Source organism: Bos mutus, chromosome 16 (assembly GCF_027580195.1).
Source record: "Bos mutus isolate GX-2022 chromosome 16, NWIPB_WYAK_1.1, whole genome shotgun sequence".
NCBI classification, from domain to species: Eukaryota; Metazoa; Chordata; class Mammalia; order Artiodactyla; family Bovidae; genus Bos; species Bos mutus.
Genome location: NC_091632.1, coordinates 40,403,037 through 40,422,430, shown reverse-complemented (window position 1 = coordinate 40,422,430; position 19,394 = coordinate 40,403,037). Strand labels below are relative to the sequence as shown.

The 19,394-nt window shown below is 48.7% G+C and overlaps 1 protein-coding gene across 2 annotated transcripts in view; it reads right to left on the bottom strand.

Moving 5' to 3' along the window:
* The window catches only part of LOC102287225 (calmodulin-binding transcription activator 1), a 909,062-nt gene that overhangs the window by 37,266 nt on the left and 852,402 nt on the right, over positions 1-19,394 (bottom strand). Inside the window, exon 1 of one of the 2 annotated variants that reach the window (XM_070385163.1) lies at positions 17,900-18,073. The exons of the other annotated variant lie outside the window; for it this stretch is intronic. The gene's annotated coding sequence lies outside the window, so the exon portion shown is untranslated. Of the gene's footprint in view, positions 1-17,899; positions 18,074-19,394 lie in introns of those variants that run through there. 2 annotated transcript variants of the gene reach the window in all.

The following is a 19,394-nucleotide window of genomic DNA, read 5'->3' as shown; positions in this document are numbered from 1 at the left end:
CATGAAATTAAAAGAAGCTTGCTCCTTGGAAGAAAAGTTATGACCAACCTAGACAGCATATTAAAAAGTAGAGACATTATTTTGCCAGCAAAGGTCCGTCTAGTCAAAGCTATGGTTTTTCCAGTAGTCATGCATGGATATGAGAGTTGGACTATAAAGAAATCTGAGTGCCGAAGAATTGATGCTTTTGAGCTGTGGTGTTGGAGAAGACTCTTGAGGGTCCCTTGGACTGCAAGAAGATCCAACCCGTCCATCCCAAAGGAAATCAGTCCTGAATATTCATTGGAAGCACTGATGCTGAAGCTGCAACTCCAACACTTTGGCCACCTGACGTGAAGAAGTTGACTCATTGGAAACGACCCTGATGCTGGGAAAGATTGAAGGCAGGAGAAGGAGACGACAGAGGATGAGATGGTTGGATGGCATCACCAACTCAATGGACGTGAGCTTGAGTAAACGCCACGAGTTGGTGACGGACAGGGAAGCCTGGCGTGCTGCAGTCCATGGGGTTGCAAAGAGTCGGACATGACTGAGCGACTGAACTGAACTGAACTGAACTGACTGGGTACCAGGTACTGGGGGATGCCTTAGTGAAGAGATCCCTGTCTTTCTCTGTTGACCAACAAATAATTTTCGCAGCCTGAAAGCACCTGAATTGTTGAATTAATGCGGTATGGAGGCAGGGAGGAGAGAACAATGTGCAGATGGAGGGGGCTGATGAGGTTTGCCCCAGTCTCATCCATGATGTTTCAAACAAAGCCAATGGTGATTCAGTTCTGAGGGGTTGCAAGTCGCCTGTCCTTGGGACAGTTTGAGTGAAGTGATCAGACTGCTCCCTTGGGAGACCCCGGCTGGACGGAGAGCAAGCCGAGAGCGCACGTTTCCTGGAGCATGTGAGCCTCCAGGGGTGTGTTCTTCTGCTCAGCCCAGTGGTTTTCGGTGTCAGCAGGCAACAGAATCACCTGGAGGGCTTCTTGGTGGGCCCAATACCCAGGATTTTTTGGTGTTGGGTTTCTAAAACATTTATTTATTTTTGGCTCTGCTGGATCTTTGTTGTTACGTGGGCTTTTCTCTAGGTGTGGAGACCGGGTACTCTTGCTTGTGGTGCATGGGCTCAAAGGCACCACTTGGGCTTCAGTAACTGTGGAACACGGGCTCAACAGTTGTGGCTCCCAGGCTCTGGAGCACAGGCTCAACCACTGTGGGGCATGGGCTTAGTTGCTCCATGGCATGTGGGATCTCTCCCCATCAGGGATCGAACCTGTGTCTCCCGCATTGGCAGGTGCTTTCTTTACCACTGAGTCACCAGGGATGCCCCTGGGTGTTGGTGTTGATGCTGGTTTTGGTGTTGGTAGGCTTAGGTGAGCCCAGATGTTGCATTTCAAGCAAGTTCTCAGGTGATGCTCTGGTTTGGGACCACATCTTGAGGACTGCTGCTCTAAGAGGCCATCCTCCCTCCACAAGAATGAACCCTCTCTCTGCCTAGTGTTTGTTAAAGAAAGGCCCCAGGACCACCTGCTCCAGTGGAGACACAGGTTCCCACCCAAGGTGGACACATGAAATGTCACCTCCTGTACATCACACAGGGGTACCCAGTGGTTTAACGGTAAAGAACCTGTCTGCTCTGCAGGAGCCGTGGGTTTGATCCCTGGGTTGGGAAGATCCCCTGGAGAAGGAAATGGCAACCCACTCTAGTATTCTTGCCTGGAGAATCCCATGGACAGAGGAGTCTGGCGGGCTACAGTCCAAGGGGTCGCAAAGAGTCAGACAGGACTGAAGCAACTGTGCATGCACGCACATACATTATGGCGGATCCCTCCACACGGGCTCCAACAGCATCAGCTGCACATCTTCTCAAGCACACGGCCAATTCACACCTGACAACACTTGAAAATGATTTGAAATACACCTCCTTGCCCTGCTTTCTGCAACTAATCAGGCACTACTTTCTCAACCTCACCAAACCTTACCTCTTCATTGCTCTCTCCTCTCTCAGTGGGATGTCTTCCCAGGTGTGTTTTTGTCTCCTGCTTCTCTCTAAAGCAGTTTATTTACTTGGATGGCTTCAGGGGATGAGACGGTTCAACTGCCATGCAGCAATTCCTTCCCACTATATTCAAGACATGTGCACCCACCTACCTATACCCCAGATGAAAGATAAATGATGCTGATGGCTTTGTAGCCAGTCTGGCTCACAATTCATTCCAAGCCTCTTCATAAGCCTGTTCGACCTGTTTTTTTGTTTGCTTGTTTTAGCAGAAGCAGCATTTCTAGACTAAGCAGCGAGGAAAGGGTAGAAAGAACACCAGAGTAGAGAGAAGGGCTACAGGTTTAATCCTGTCACCGTGTGACTTTGGAAAAATTACGATTACTTTGCATCTCTATTTTCTCATCCATAAAATGAGAATGCTGCTGCTGCTGCTGCTGCTAAGTCTCTTTAATCGTGTCCGACTCTGTGCGACCCCATAGACAGCAGCCCACCAGGCTCCCCCGTCCCTGGGATTCTCCAGGCAAGAACACTGGAGTGGGTTGCCATTTTCTCCTCCAATGCATGAAAGTGAAAAGTGAAAGTGAAGTCGCTCAGTTGTGTCCGACTCTTAGTGACCCCATGGCCTGCAGCCCACCAAGCTCCTCCATCCATGGGATTTTCCAGGCAAGAGTACTGGAATGGGGTGCCATTGCCTTCTCCGATAAAATGAGAATATCACTATCTTATTGTTACCTATGAGGATGATGAAACAAAGTAAACTTTTAAAAAAATAGTCAGATTCTCTTAAGTCTGAATTATTATTGGGGCTTCCCAGGTAGCTCAGATGGTAAAGAATCTTCTTGCAATGCAGGAGACCCAGGTTCAATCCCTGGGTCAGGAAGATCCCCCAAAGGAGGAAATGGCAACCCACTCCAGTATACCTGCCTAGAGAATTCCATGGACAGAGAGGCCTGGTGGGCTACAGTCCAGGGGGTCGCAAGAGTCAGACATGACTTAGCAATTACACCACCACCAATTAACATTTACCTAAAATTTCTAAACAATACCAAAGTTTTAAACACACACACACACACAAAAACTTCATGAAGTCAGATACCCACAGTGTGTTCCAAGTTTAGGTTTGTGATTTGCTGCTGTCAAAGTGAAGAATCCCAAGTGTTTGGACATCTAATGAAAGGAACTGGCTGTGTCAGGAACCAACAACTACCCAGACTAAGGCTCTCGGTTCAGCCACACCTACCGTCACCTGCAGATTTTGTACAACTCACTTTAAATCTGGGAACCGAATGGATTTTCACATTGAGCAATACAACATGAAGCAATTTCTGACTTTATATCAGATAATCTAGTTTTACAATAACCTGAATCCCTCCCCTGTGACCCACAAAGTTAAATGTCAGGTGTTTGGCAGGAAATGGGTCTTTGCCGACAGCCTCGGGCAATTGTTTAGGGGTCCTCTCATGCTCACTGGTCTCCAAAGCGATCAGGAATGTCATATGCTTTGGGGTCTTGGGGTGATGCCCATCTTTCTCCATATCCACCTGGTGACCCTCTTATTTTTCAGGGTGTAGCTCAAACATCCTTTCAGAATTATTATTTGTAGCTATCACTGAGCATCTACATGGGCTAGACATTCCACAGGTTTTATTTTTAGTCCTGGAAACAATTCTGATTTTCCTCTCCCTTTTACAGATGGGGAAGCTGAGGCTCTGAAAATGTGTTATTTACCCAAGGTCATGAGCATCAGTACAGGGACTTGAGCACAGGTTAGGCTCTGAACCTACTTCCTAGTCCGCTCAGCAAGCCTCTGTGCCCTGTTGTGCGTCCTGACAGCGTTCAGCAGACGAACCTGTAGTTCTTTATTTACCCGGCCGAACTGGGTCTTAGCAGGGTACTCGGGATCTTCCACTACTGCGTGTGGCTGAACTGCCCCAAGACGTGTGTGGCCTTAGTTGCCCGACCAGAGACTGAACCCAAGTCCCAGCAACTACAAGGCAGATTCTTCTAAGTTTTTTAAAAAATAATAATTTTAATTTTTAAAATTAATTTAAAGAATTTTAAAAACTATTTATGGCTGCAGTAGGTCTTTCTCTAGCTGCGGCAAGCGGGGGCCACTCTCTAGTTGCAGTTCAAGGGCTTCTCACTGTGGTGGCTTTCCTTATTGCAGAGCATGGGCTCCAGGCTCGTGGGCTTCAGCGGTTGCAGCATACAGACCCAGTAGCTGTGGCACAACAGGCTTAGCTGCTCTGTGGCATGTGGAATCCTCCCGGCCCAGGGACTGAACCTGTGTCCTCTTCATGGCAAGGCAGATGCCTAACCACTGGACCACCAAGGAAGTCCCTACAGGTACTTTCTCACATGTGTCATTTCTTCCAGAGCGAGCTTTCTGCAAGTCTTGTACCCTTGGTACCAGATCCAGAGTGGGCATACCCAGTTGGCAGGAAGGAATATCATGTTCTAATTTAAGCTCCTTCAGAAGCCAACTAATGGATGAGGTCAGCCAAACTCTGGAACGAGGGCTCCAAATGACCTCTACTCTCCACAGTGGGCTCCAGGGGGCTTTACATACACTAGCCCATCTTATCCTCTATTCTCAGGGAGACAAAGAGCATTCAAGATGACTGAAGCCCAGTGGAGTTGTTGTGCAAGCACGTGAGAAAGCTCTAGGCGTTTCCCTGGGTGGCTGCCCTTTCCTTGGGGCTCAGGTAAGCAAATTACGTAAGTGCCGTGTGTTGGTGCAAGACTCTGGCAGAAAAGCTGCGGAAGACCTGACTTCTCCATAGACACAAGCCGGGATTTCATGCAATGTCACTTTCCTTTATCCACTGAGATCCCCGTTATCAATACGGATCCTCACCCTTCAGGTATTCCCACTTTCCCCAGGGAAATGAAGTACTTGGATCACGGTGCCTGGCAGTGCACCTTGATGAAAGGACTGCCTCTAGGTAGTTACCCAAGTGCTTAACGGGTTCAGCTGTTGGAGAAATGGGACGTTCTTACTGTGAGACCAAAGAGAGATTTTCGAGAACAGCCTTAGAAAGTGGGTGTGGATTTGCACAGCCTGAAAATCAGCAAACAAATAACATCTGCAACCCCGAGAGCTTGTTATGACAACTGCTCAACCCGGGCTACCGCTGGTCTCACTGCCAGAGCAGGAGAGAAAGTTTTGCCTTGGCAGGTAAATGAATGAAGGCGCGATCATCAAATACCATCTGCTATTTTAAAACACGTTATTTGTGGCTCTGGCGCACATGTGCCCTCTGGTTGCTATTTGGACCGGGGACCAGAGGCCGTGTCTCCTGTTCCGTGGCCAGCCCTTGGCCATGCTGGCAGTAAGGGCTGCTGAAGCATAAGGAGGCATGACTCCGGCTATTTCTGTAGAGAACTGTAACTGCCACCGAGGAAGCCGCCAGCATTTTGCAGGGGAGCTCAGAAGGATGGGAAACACGAGGTCGCTTAATTCCTTCCCAGAATCGAGGGGCGGCCAGAGTGCCCAGAGCGGCTCCTCCCAGGATAGCTGCTGAAGACGTCCAAGTGCAGGGGAGAGGGTGAGGCCTGCCTGGAGATAAGGCACAAGCTGTACCACTCTGATTTTCCAAAGCAACGGCTAAATTTAGCCTTAGGAAAAACTGCCTTCCTCCACTTCTTCACAACTCCCCAACTCTATGGACCAAGACACCAGTAATGGACGTCAGCAAGCCTTCTTAAGACCGTCTTCATTGTCCAGGATGGGGGATTTGGATTTCTTCCTGGTCTATGGTTCACACTGCTCACAAAGTTAGAGTCTCAGGTGCAACGGGGAAAAACCCTTTAAGCTGATGAAGAGCGATGAGACGAACTTATGAGGGGCGCAAAGCCAACCTACAAGGATTTCTCCTTTGAAATCCTTCAGTGCAAGGCAGGCAAAGAGACCCAGCCTCTATCCTCTAAGCACACAAAGGCTCAGTGGAACCCAAGGAGCTCAGCTGGATCATGACACGGCATCCAGAGTGTACAAGCACCCGGATTACACAGGAGCCAACCTCACTGCCAATCAAACAGCAAAGCAACTGCAGTTCAAGGCCGCAGAACTGCAGCTAGTGAGCGTGAGAGCAAAGGAGATGGGAACTCTGACAGACGCGCCACCTACCTTCATCAAGTCTACAAAAGAGGAGGCTTGCTAATGTCCCCCAAAGCACCACACTTGGAGGCCACTGCCTCAACAGTTTCAGTGAAAATGACAAGTACACGCACGATACGTACAGATTGAGACATTCTAGAAATGCATGGAGCGATGGAGGAAACCACAGACACCAACGGGATATTTTTTTTCCAATTATAAAATGCAGTTTATTAAAAAGTTAAGGCTGATATGAAAATATTTCTTTCCTAATACATGTCTTAAAATTATATTAAACTTCAGAGGTAAGCACTATGCAAAATTTTTAACTTTTTATTTTGTATTGGAGTAGAGCTGATTAACAATGCTGTGATAGCTTCAGGTGGACAGCAGAGTGACTCAGCCACACATATACATCTATCCATTCTCCCCCAAACTCCCCTCCCATCCAGGCTGCCACATAACACTGAGCAGAGTTTCCTGTGCTGTACAGTAGGTCCTTGTTGGTTATTCATTTTAAATATAGCAGTGTGGACATGTCGATTCCAAACTCCCTAACTATCCTTTCTCTCCCATCTTCCTTCCTCCCCCGTACCCCGCCCCTGGTAACCATTACCAATGGGGTCTTCAGAGGGAAAGATGTCAGGATGTGAGTGAGTGCTGAACTTTAAATATCTTACCCAGATGAGGTGGTAAAGGAAAATCCTGCATTTAAGAACCACAACTGCCAAGACGGGAACTTGTACAAAACACACAGAAATTGTCAAGGGGCAAGCATCCATTAATTAACTGCCAGCAGGTTGTCCTGGGGTGCCCAGCTGTACCAAAAAAACCACTCTGAGTCCTCAGGGAAGAAGGATGGGGAATCAGGGCCAGAACAGACTCCTGCTCTGAAAGTCAAGTGCATACCCCGTGCTGGGCCTGCACTGCCTCGTGCCTGTCAGGGTCCGAGGGGTGAACGGTGAACAGCACAACTCAAGTTGTCACGGTGTCCACCAGGGACACAAAAACCAAACGAGACGTGTGCCTTCGTTTCCAGAACCCCATCCTGATGGAAGCAGAGGGCAATGGAGCGACCTCGATGGTTCTATGGGGCCAGCGCCTGCCTTTACTCTGTTCACTCATCTTCCTGAGGCCTGGCACATAGTCGGCCCCAAATAAACATTTACTGAACAAGGGACTTAATTTCCTCTGTTCAAAAGATAAAGTGTGAATTACGAGCAGGACAAGGCAAAGGAGATTGCTTAGGACAAAATATTTGTTTCCATTCATCATTTCCAGGTGACTTTCCTCCAGCCAGGTTACAAAAAGCAGTTCCTCCCTTTCTCTCTTCCCTAATCCCATCAAACAGGTTGGGGACCAGGCCCGTGAAAACAAACAAACTGACCGAGCCAGACACAGGATAACGCTTTTGCCTGAGCAGCGCTGCTCCACAACAAGGCGGGGGGACAGAGACGATTCAGGGAAAGTCGAATATACAACAAAAAAGAAAACTGCCAATGAGAAGTGTTACAAGGTACTTGGGGCAAAGGTTTTTGTTTTTGTTTTGTTTTTTAAAAAGTCCTGGGTGCTTCTAGAGAATGCTGCTCATCACAAGAGATGTTGTTTGCCCTGAGTTTCTGGTGATTTTCAGCATCTGAGTGAAACACCGCACACAGTGCATTTGGGATTCTGGTTGAAAGCCGCCTCTTGCTCTTTCCAGCTCACTCCCCACACATTGCTTAGAGCCTCAAGGCTTTCTCCCTGGGCTAACTGTAGGGTGCCGATGTTCCCAAGCTGTCCTGCGACCTCGTGAGAGAGTTTAAGTCCAAGATGTTCCACAAATACACATTTTTTTAAACTCTGGATTCTACAGAGAACTCGAAAGTGTACTAACTACAGTACTTTTTTTTTCTACAATGACGTAAGATTCTGTAAAACTCTGGGATAAATATAGAAGAAGAGGTCCTTTTCAAATCAATTGACTGAAATGTCTCTATTTTAAAAGAAATAGCTATACTGCTTTAAAATACTGGATGTATTTTTTAAAAAGATGAAAACAGATAAAATGATCTAAAGATACTGTTTTACAATTTATCATAGGTCTTTCTGACAGATAGAGAAATAGCTTTAAAGATCAAAGTTATACCACTTTAATCATTTTATTACAAAATAAAATACTTCTCCAAGGGAACCACCAGACCCATAGAAAAATTTGAACCAGTAAGCTCCTTTATTCAGTACTGTTGTGATCCCTATGAGGACCATTTTGTGTACTGGCTCCAGAAAAAAAGTGAAAGTAAGTGAAAGTGTTAGTTTCTTAGCTGGTCTGACTCTTTGGGACCCCATGGACTTGGGTAGCCTGCCAGGCTCTTCTGTCCATGGGATTCTCCAGGCGAGAATACTGGAGTGAGTTACCATTCCCTTCTCACTGCTTAGAAACACATCAAGGGCTGCTCTCCTGTGTCTGCAGGCTACTCGCTTCCACAAATTTTGAGTTTGGCGGGGCTTATACTATTTGATATTACTGGGTTGGTTAAGAAGTTCTTTTTGGTTTTCCCATAAGCACATACAGAAAAACCCAAACAAACTTTTTGGCCAACCCAATACATCTTCTATCAGCACTCCATGCCTAGACTCGAGTCATCTTCAAATTTTTACAAATTCCAAACGAGTGAGGCCTCAATGAATGTATTACTGAGGCCACTATTCAAACATCCCTTGGATTAGGTGGAAAAGCTAAAACCTTATATAGCACTTTTCACTCAATGGGGATGCAACTTGCCGGGGGGTGGGGGATACAACAGTTTTCGGGTCATCTTGGTATCCTTGGGGACCTCTCCAAATCGGGCTTCTTTCATCATCCTATAGGGGTTCACTGGTGGCTCAGTGATAAAGAATCCGCCTGCCATGCAGGAGACTTGGGTTTGATTCCTGGTCCGGGAAGATCCCCTGGAGGAGGGCATGGCAGCCCACTCCCATCTTCTTGCCTTGGGAAATCCCATGGACAGTAGAGCCTGGTGGGCTACAGTCCATAGGGTCACAAAGAGTTGGACACAACATAGCGACTAAACAACAACAAAAATCATCCCACTCCGAGTATAGCTGGTCTAAAGGTTCAGGGAGCAGTTAATGATGGAATAAAAGGTGAATAACCAACTCAAACTGCAGTGGGAGCTAACCCTGCTACACACCCATCAGAAATCCCTGACATGGCCCCCCTCTCTTTTTCTTCCCTGCTTCTTCCCTTTCCCTGGTCTCCCTTCCCTGCCTTCACCTATCCCCCCTACCCGAACCTCTCTAACTCCCTCCTTCTCTCACTTAACCTGGATCCAGGTATGTCCCTTTGAGATGACTGATAAAAATACTTATGCTTAACAAGAGATTAGGGAAAATGGAGATTCATGAAAAGAGTAAACAAAAGCTCACATAAAGCTGTTATACAGAAAATACACACTAAATATCCTCTAAGACGGTTAACTGTGAGCCTCAAATTTGGCTGAACTTAGCAAACAAAGCAAAAAAGGGAGGCAAGATCAAGATCACTGTCAATTGCTGTGGACAGCATGGCTCTTCTAGGTACTGAGTGCTGAGAGAAGATACTAGTAAGAAAGGCTGTGACATAATGCAGTGGTCTCCAAACTTTTTGGGAACCAGGGAGAAATGTTTCCATGGACGGAGTAGAGGGATGGTCTGAGGATGATTCTCAGAAGGAGTACACAACCTAGATCCCTCGAGTGCACAGCTCCCAGGAGGGTTTGAGCTCCTATGAGAATCTAATGCCACTGCTGATCTGACAGGAGGTGGAGCTCAGGCAGTAACATGAATGACAGGGAGCAGCTGTAAATATAGAGGAAGCTTCGCTCGCTCGCCCACTGCTCAACTTCTGCTGTGCAGTCGGGTTCTAACAGGCCATGGAATGATGCTGGTCTACGGCCCGGGGTGGGGGTGTTGGGTATCCCTGATTTAACAGACCTCAACATCCTTGCAATAAAGGCAATGCGTGTGTGCGTGCTAAGTCGCTTCAGGCATGTCCAACTCTTTGTGACCCCATGGACTGTAGCCTGCCAGGCTCCTCTGTCCATGGGATTCTCCAGGCAAGAAAACTGGAGTGTGTTGCCATTTCCTCCTCCAGGGGATCATCCTGGCCCTGGGGTGAAACCCATGTCTCTTGCATGTCCTGCATTAGCAGGCAGCTTCTTTACCCCTGAGCCACCTGGGAAGTTATTGCGCTAATGTGCGCTATAAATTGCTGGTAAAGAGCTAATGGCAGGCATGTCTCCTAACACTTATCTGATCATTTTTTGTGGTGGGGAGCATCTTATATGCATGTCTTATAAGTAATTCCAACAAAAGGGTTTAGGAACTAAAACTAGTCCTAAAGGATACCTTGATACAGACAGTCTCTGAGTGAGGAAGCTCCTGGTCCACTTTAACCTACCACAGACCCCAGTAAGGTCATGGAGGTTAATGGTGAGCATTACCCAGGAACTAGTGTGGGAAGCTGCTTGACCCCACATCGCCTCCCACTGCCTCCAGTCTCCCTCCTTAGGGGGCTCCTCCTCTCATTGCCTGTGGTTCAGTCAATTCTTCCTCAGACAACCTCTGACACACTGAACCACCTCTTTAGCCACATTTTCCTTCCCTTTTCATTGTTCTAACTCTTGGAGATACAGCAGAAGGATTTCTGTCATTCTCTCTTTTGTTCAATTTAATAATAAAAATATGACTGTAATGATCATGGATTGCCAAAGAATTGATGCTTTTGAACTGTGCTGTTGGAGAAGACTCTTGAGAGTCCCTTGGACTGCAAGGAGATCCAACCAGTCCATTCTAAAGGAAATCCATCCTGAATATTCATTGGAAGGATTGATGCTGAAGCTCCAATACTTTGGCTACCTGATTCAAAGAACTGATTCATTGGAAAAACACCTCAATGCTGGGAAAGATTGAAGGCAGGAGGAGAAGGGGACGACAGAGGATGAGATGGTTGGGTGGCATCACCGACTCAACGGACATGAGTTTGCGCAAGCTCCAGGAGTTGGTGATGGACAGGGAAGCCTGGCGTGCTGCAGTCCATGGGGTCGCAAAGAGTCGGACATGACTGATCGACTGAACTGAACTGAACTAATCATGGATAATAAGATTGTTAGGGTTATCAAGAAACTGAAATTATTTACTTACTCTGGGTTTATTCCTCTAAAAAGTTAGACAGCTGGAGTTTGTCATTTCTGAGAATCATTTAGGGTTCCACCAGTAAATTAAGAATCTTCACCAATAAGGTTCCATTGACTGAAATTCTTTTATGTATACATTTATTAGTATTTCAAGAAGGTTCATTTAATATTCAAATGTGCAGTTCATTTTTCCATTTGTTTTGGAACATGTAAGTATAGGCTATGTATATATATTATGTAGACTAGTTAGTTCAATATTTTATAGTTTATACGGCTATATGCATGCACACACATTATTTTAAATTTTTCTTCTGCAAATTCTGAGTATCTATTATGGATTCAAAAGGTTTTTGTTCTCAGTCTAGCCTGGGAATCTACCCACCATTTACTGCACTGTTTGGGAAATATTACTTAACTTACCTTTAAGTTTTTAGAATAGCATGAACTTTAGGATGGGCACTTCCTATTTTTTACATTATTAGATAAAACATCTTTCACATGCACACACAAATGCCAGAGGCATCGATTCTGGCTAGAATGGAATGAGTGGTTTCTTTCACTAGAAAAGACAAAATCTTTAGTGGATGAATCCAAACCACAGAGAGCAATATTAAGGACCTGAATCCTATTTTCTGAAAATGATCTTAGGGAATGTTAGTCAGTACCCATTTAAAAGTCTACTGAAAGGTGATGATCCTGGGGAGCCTTCAGTTAAAATGGGACCACGAAAATGAAAGTATGGAATGAGCCTTTTTATAAGCTTCTGCAGTTTCAGAATGAAGGGTGCTTTCTCAAGGAATATGAGACTCAAGGGTGAAGATCAGCGCAGTATGCCTGCTCAGCATCCCTTCCCTGGACACTGGCCATGACTCTGTGTTTCTCCTCAGTTCAGGTGGTTCTAACCCCAATTCTTGTCTCCAGGGCGAGTCAGGTCTCGCTAATGAGGGTACCACCCCTCCTTCTTCAAGTGATTGGACACAGGAGTCAAAGTGGGCCAGCAACAGAACATTTCCTGGAAGTCCTGGGAAAGAAGTGCCATCTTCCCAGAAATATTTGCTAAACTGGCAAAATATAAGCCTGGAGCTTGAGAGGGCCATCTTGCTACAACTTCAGAAACTACTGCCTGAGAAGAAAATCAACACAGAGGAGAAGAGAGCCAAGAGACAGAGAGACAGGTTCCTAGCGACATCACTTGAGCATCTGGAAGCAGCTGTACTTGAAGACAACTCCAAACCGGACTTCAGGAGAGTCAATAAATTGTTTTTTTTTTTTTTTAATAGAAGCCAGTTAGAGTTCTGTCACATAAGGCTAAAAGAGGGGCCTGAGGTGAATCCATCAACTGAAATGTGGATCCTTCCACTAATAAATCCTAGAAAAGTTCTACTTTCACTTACCAAAAAAAAAAAAAACAGTTTCATTAAACAGACCTTAGTGACAGTACCTAAGAATCATTCAAAGATCCCTATTAAACATGGGACAAATTCTGGCAGAAATAAACTGTCATTCTCATTTGAAACATTCTGATTACCCAAATACATCAGAAAAACAGAGAAAGGTACACTAAGCTCCTGCCTAGTTAGACACCTTCTGCTGTTGAATTAAATACTTACAGAAGTATTTTAACTCTTTCTGGCCTTAACCCACTGCCAAACTGACGGTCATAACAACAGACACATCCCACAAAAGAGAATCACTACAGAATTGCTGCTGCTGCTGCTGCTAAGTCACTTCAGTTTATGTCTGACTCTTTGCAACCCTGTGGACTGTAACCTGCCAGGCTCCTCTGTCCACGGGATTCTCCAGGCAAGAATACTGGAGTGGGTTGCCATGCCCTCCCCTCCAGGGGATCTTTCCGACTCAGGGATTGAACCCCTGTCTCTAGGTCTCCTGCACAGGGAGGTAGGTTCTTTACCACTAGCGCCAACTGGGAAGACACTGAGATTTAAAGACAATTATGAATTATCTAATCCAGCGGCTTTCAACAGGTTTTGACTGTGGCCCACAGAAAGAAACAGAGCCCAATACGTGCACATGCACACACACACCCCCCTCTGAAACAAAGACTTCGCAAATTGATACTGACCATACTACATGCAATGCATTCTGATTTTAATAACTAATGACACTCCACTAAGTTAATTTCCTGAACGACTACTAATAGGCTTAGAAAACAGGTGAGGCACTGATCCAGGGCTGTAAGGTGAGTTACCTATGATTTCCCATTTACTTAGAGGTAGAGCTAAAACAAAAACACCTTACCATACTATATTCAAGCAAAGAGCTGTTACCTTCGCACATTTCAGCAAGTTTCTGGCCAATCTTAAGAGAGCCCCAAAGATGACTCAGGTGTTAGACCCTGCTATTTAACATTGGCAAGGGCCAAGACTTTTAAAGCCACTTCAGGACCACTTAAATGGAAACCCAAATCTGCTAGGGATGGTGAATGAACCTGAATGGGAGACCCTGTGGAGCTTGGGTCTGAATTACCAACAGGCAAGACTGAACTGAATGCACGAAATAGGATGAGAGTCATGTTTGTTTCAGAACACTCCTCTTACGTTCTTCTCACTCACTCTGAGGAGTAACACCATGCATATGATTTTGTGGTCAACGAGCAGTATTTATGAAAGTTCAGGGTCAGTAGGGGGAGACACAGCTTCAGTGCCAGCCTGCCCCGCAAAGAGCCACTAATCTAATCTGGGAGCTGAGGATAAAGGGTTCATTAATGAGATCAGGTATGAGTTGGGCTCAGAGGAGGAAGAATTTTAAAGGGTTCATGCTGAGCAGCTGCTGGGGCAGGGGGGATGTGGGGAAACAAAGTAGGGGATCAGGTTTGGAGGGTGGGTAAGGTCAGAAGAAGGAAGGTAAAAAAAATAGACTGGTTCATTTTGGTAGTTGATAAATGTACATTTGATACATTTGGAGGCACTTGTTACAAAGAAAAGCCAGGCATTTGACTTCAGGGCAACCCCCTTAGGCAGGGTAAAGCCCCTCACCATGACTTTCATGATCAGGAGCTCCAATGTCCTCAGGTGAGGGGTCACCCAGCAGGTTCCCTGGCACTTCCTAAATGTTCAAAGTGACTGATATTAACCTGCAGTTTTTAAGCTGATTCAATGTACCTCGTTTAGACTTTTCCCACCAACAGAGTTCATCGATGGCTGTCAGAACTTCCATGAAATATAAGAAGACGAATGGCATGTGAGGATGAGATGGCTGGACAGCATCACCGACTCAAAGGGCATGAGTTTGAGCAAACTCTGGGAGACAGTGAAGCACAGGGGAGACTGGTATGCTGCAGTCCATGAGGTCACAAAGAGTCAGATATGACAGGGCCACTGAATATCAACAAATGACAAGTGAGAGGTAAGAAAGAGAAAATTAAGCCGGTGTCACGTCTACAATTTCCAGAGGGCTTAGAAGGCAGTACTCGGCACGCCTCCAGAAGGTGTGGAAGGCTTTATGGAATGGAGGTCCCGTCCTATCTTCATTAGTGCCCCCAACTCACTTCCCTGGACCCTGGCTTTCCCTTTGCCTACTCCCTCTTTATTTTACCTATTTTCACTACATAATATGTATTTCTGTAACCTTCCTTGTTGTTCAGTCACTAAGTCATGTAAGCTCCCTTAACCCCCTTTAAAAAAAAAAAAGGTGAGGTGTACGCAAATAAACTACATCACATGTGGATGCCAAAAGCTTTCTGGCAAAGGAATATATAACTGCAATATACTCTCGAATATTCAGCTTATGTAGTGTGATAAGATGCCACGGTTGATATTTAACAATGAACACTTGGCACCACTCTGAGAGTCTTCTTTCTAAAAGATCGATGGGATACAAATACTAACCCACTTTAAGTCAGAGAGCAAACCCTTTTAAGTGTAAGAAGATATGGCAGCCACACAGAAACATTTGTGAAAGGGGTGGGGTAGTGGATACCGCTAAGGAAGAAGAAAGGACTTTCCAAAAACCACTGCACTGGCAGAGGAACGGTGGCAACTTTAACAGAATGGTCTTTATGGACCCTTCTGGGTGATAAGAAATGTAAATGTGAAAATAAAATATAAAATTTCCCTTAAACATTTAAACAGGCAGCCTACAAGTACAGCTCTGCAATGTCAGAAGTTCACAACGGCGAGGCTAGAAAACATCAGAAAAATTATGATGGCTCCCAAAGACAACTCTCGATAACTGAAAAGGACATTTCCGGCAGTGCCAGAATGCCTAGGATCACGAGCTGAGCTGAGCACTGGAATCCTGGCCATCAATACGTGCTTCACACCTTTCTCGTGGGAAACTTTCAAGGTCAACTGATTCTTGTAACTTCACCATCTTTCTCCGGTGAAGTAAAAAATTTTCAGTTCCACCATTACCCATGTTTCCTAGGACAGCCCAACATGGATGTCCTACATCAGCGCCAGCTGCTATAACAAGCAGGAAGGCCCAGCAGAGCCCTCCACAGAGGACTGAAGAAAATAATAAGGGGTCTCTACATGTTTACCACAAAAGCACAAGAGTTAATAAGAATCCTTGAGGGATACGATGTTATTAACTACTGCACTAAATACTGAGCTTCCACTCCGGTTATTTGGAACATAACTAGGATGAGTGGGTGCAGGTCCCTTAGGAATTGGAGGCAGTCCTCTGCTTGTTTTCACCTAGCTGAATTTATTTGGGAAATGCATACCCTGTAAGCAAATGTTGTTTCTAGAACATTAAACATTGTTGTATTCCTGAAATCTAATACTAAGAAAAAAGAGAAACATAAGTTTATTTGCTGGAGAAGGGAATGGCAACCCACTCCAGTATTCTTGCCTGGAGAATCCCATGGACAGAGGAGCCTGGGGAGCTACAGTCTATGGGCTCACAAAGAGTCAGACACAACTGAGTGACTAACACACACAAGCCTCTTTGCTATCATCTGATTTGGGTCTTAAAATAAGAAATATCTTTCTATAAACAAACACCATGAAAAGTGCTACTGCTTAATATATTTCTTTTAATTAGGTTCCCAAGCAATAGTTCGTAAGACACAGATTCTGTAGAGAAACTCTGAAAAACTCCTTTAGACCGAGAGAGAAAAGGACTCCTTTACATGAACCAGACATTTTATCGTGTGTGATAAAACTTTGAGCACAATTTTTAAATTCCAGGTTTTGGCCCCACTGGGGGAAGAAATATAATGCATTCAAGCAAACAAATACACGAGGCACTTCATAATTATCTGACAGCTCTTCTGTTTACTGCATCTGCTTTGCCAATTAGGTACTTCAGATTTACCAGTAGAAATCATGCTAAGCAATGGTGAACGAAATACAAAACGGGCTTTAAAGCTGCCATCATTCCCTGGTGAAGCCATTGATTGAGAAGATAATTTGCAAGGGTATTACGTTTTCAGATATTCGATGCCTGCACAAATTTAAAGATTGAAAAACGGTCTCAAACATTTGAAAACTACCGGGGCAGCCTCTGACATTGTGCAATACCAAGGCGACCAAAGCAGGAGAGATCTTATAAATGCAAGAAGGTCACGCTGAGCCTGGCTGGTGGAAGACAGGGTCAAGGCGCCTCTCCCGTCCCTGGTCTGCAAGTAAGCAAAGCTCTCAGGAAGTTCTTCCAAATCTTTAGATTCTGAATTCAACCAACTTTCCCCGCCGTGTTCTACGCACAGATTAATAAAACGTTCATTCACTCCATTGGCCTGCTAGCAAAAGGCAGCCTCCAACCGCCGGATCCCGCAGAGGCGCCGGGGGGCCGAGAGCCAGGCGATTCGGCCCCTCTCCCCGCGCCCGGGCGCGGGAGCGAGCACTCCATCCGAAAAGCCCGCCGCCCGGACGCGCTTCGCAAACAAAAACCAGCCGGCGGCCCACGGGCGCCCGCGCCGCTCGCGCCCGCGCTCCCCCGACGCGGCCACTCCCCGCACGCGCATCGCCAGGCCGCCACTCACCCAAACACTCCCACTGGCTCGCGCGCACACTTGTGTCCGCACCCCCACGCCCGCACCCCCAGCTTCTCACCACACGTGCGCGCTCTCCCGGACTCGTCCCTTTCGCACCCCACGCTCCCCACGAACACGCGTGGGCACACCCCACCCAGACACACTCGGTAAACACGCCGGGACCCACGCGCACTCACGCGTCAAAACACACCGGGCCACTGCGCTCTCTCCATCAGCTCGCGCGCCCCCCCCACCTTCCCACTCACTCCGTAAACACCCGTGTTTGAGCCCCCGCCCCGCAAACATGCGCACGCCCTCCCCCTGGCTCCATCCACACAAGCCCCGCACGCTCATCCAAACACCCCCTCCCGCACGCTCGCCCCGTAAACACTCTCGCCGGCCCCCACGCGCACTCGTCGTCCAAACACACTCCTCCCTCCCGTGAACACGCGCGCCCCTCCCACGCCCTCCCCCCGCGCCTCCACAAGCGCGCGTGTCCCCGCACCCGCTCCTCCGACACGCTCCCTCCCCCAACTCCGCGTAAACACGCGCGCCCCCGCCGCGAGCACGGGTGCTCCCCACGCCCCGGCCGCGGCGCGCGCCCGCCCCCGGCCCCGCCCCCCCGCGCGCTGGGCCGCCCCGCGCGCCCCCGTCGGCCACCGCCCTCGCCCCGCACGCGCCGGGCCGACTCTCCCCTCGGCCGCACGCACACTCACTCGGACTTGGTAAGCACGGCCAAAGCTCCGTCGGGCTGGCGCCGAGCCGCCTCTGTCTTCCTCCTCCTCCCGCGCGGCCCCGCCCGGCCCGGCCCGACAGCCCAGCCCTGCCCCGACCCGCTCAGCTCCACACGCCGCAGCTGGAACGACTCGAGCTCCGGGTACCGTTGTCTCCCCGCCACAGCCCGAGTGCACCGCCCGGGCCAATGGCGGGGCGCGGCGGTGAGCTCACCGGCCTCGGCCCCGCCCTCCTGGGCGCGAGGACCAGTCGGAGAGCGCCACGTCACCCGGAGCCGGGCAGAGGCAGGTGTGGGGCGCGGAGCCGCTCGGCGCGGGGACTGCGCCGGAACTGCGCCCGAGCCGCGCGGCGCCGCGCTGGACGGCGGCGGGCCCGGCCCGGAGGGTGCGGGCGGAGCGCGGCCCCGCGGCTCCGGGCGCGCCACGACCCTTCGCGAAGCCGCTGGCCACCCCCAGTCCAGGTTCCAAGAGACCCGCCAGCCGGGTGGCCGAGGTCCACTCGAGGGCAGGGACGACTCCGAGCCCGACGGCCGCGCCCGCTCCCCCGGGCCCACGGCCCCCGGAGCTCGTGTCGCGCGGCGGGGGCGCTCGGGCTGCGTGTTCCCTGCTCCCGGAGCCGCCCTGCACCCGGCCGCCGGCTCCGAGCCCCGGGGCGCCGTCGGGTCTGCCAGGAAGCCCCGCACCCAGTAGCCCTGCGTGCGCGGGCTCCCAGCGCATCCCAGGCGCACCCTGCGGCGGCGGCGTCTGCAATGCAGCCCCGGGAGGAGCCGGCGCTGCGCGGCGAGCAGGGGAGCGCGGAGGGCTGGGCGCGAAGGAGGGGCGCGGCCACCGGCCGACGGCTGCGGACGCGGGACAGCGCTCAGGAGGCCGCCGGGGCACTTGGGCGGGTCCCCGAGCCGCAGTGCGGAGGGGCTCGGGTCGTCGACCAGGGCGGGGCCGGTGCAGGACGGCTCCCGTGGGAGTTCAGGAGCATCCGAGACGCCCATTTCGGTGGCACAGCGCCGGACCTCCTTAGCTGGAGTTCCAGGGCCTCCGCCCATCCCTCGACTCTAACTCTGGTGTCCAAAAGTTCTGGCTTCGGCTTTCTCACTTGGATACTTATGCATAATATCCTCTCGCTTCCCGCCTCAAGCCCAAGTCACACCTCTCCATTAAGACTCAGGTTTCCAAGCAGCCTTCCCAGGCATCTCAGATGGACAGCATCACCCCTTCTGCTTTCATTTAAATTAACCCCACCCACGGCCTTGCACAGAGAAAGTGCTTGACCCACGCAGGCTTGTGATGAGCCCATCTTCTCCTTTTTTCTTCATATTCTTAATTATCTTAAAAATTGGTTATGTCTCCTCTCTGCCATCTGGGTTAAAAAGAGTCGCAAAAGATGGGGGCGGAGTCTCTTTTTTCTGAGCCTACCCAAACACACAGGAAAACAACCAGAGAAATTTGCACAACCCTCGAGACTGTGTGGGCTTCCCTGGTG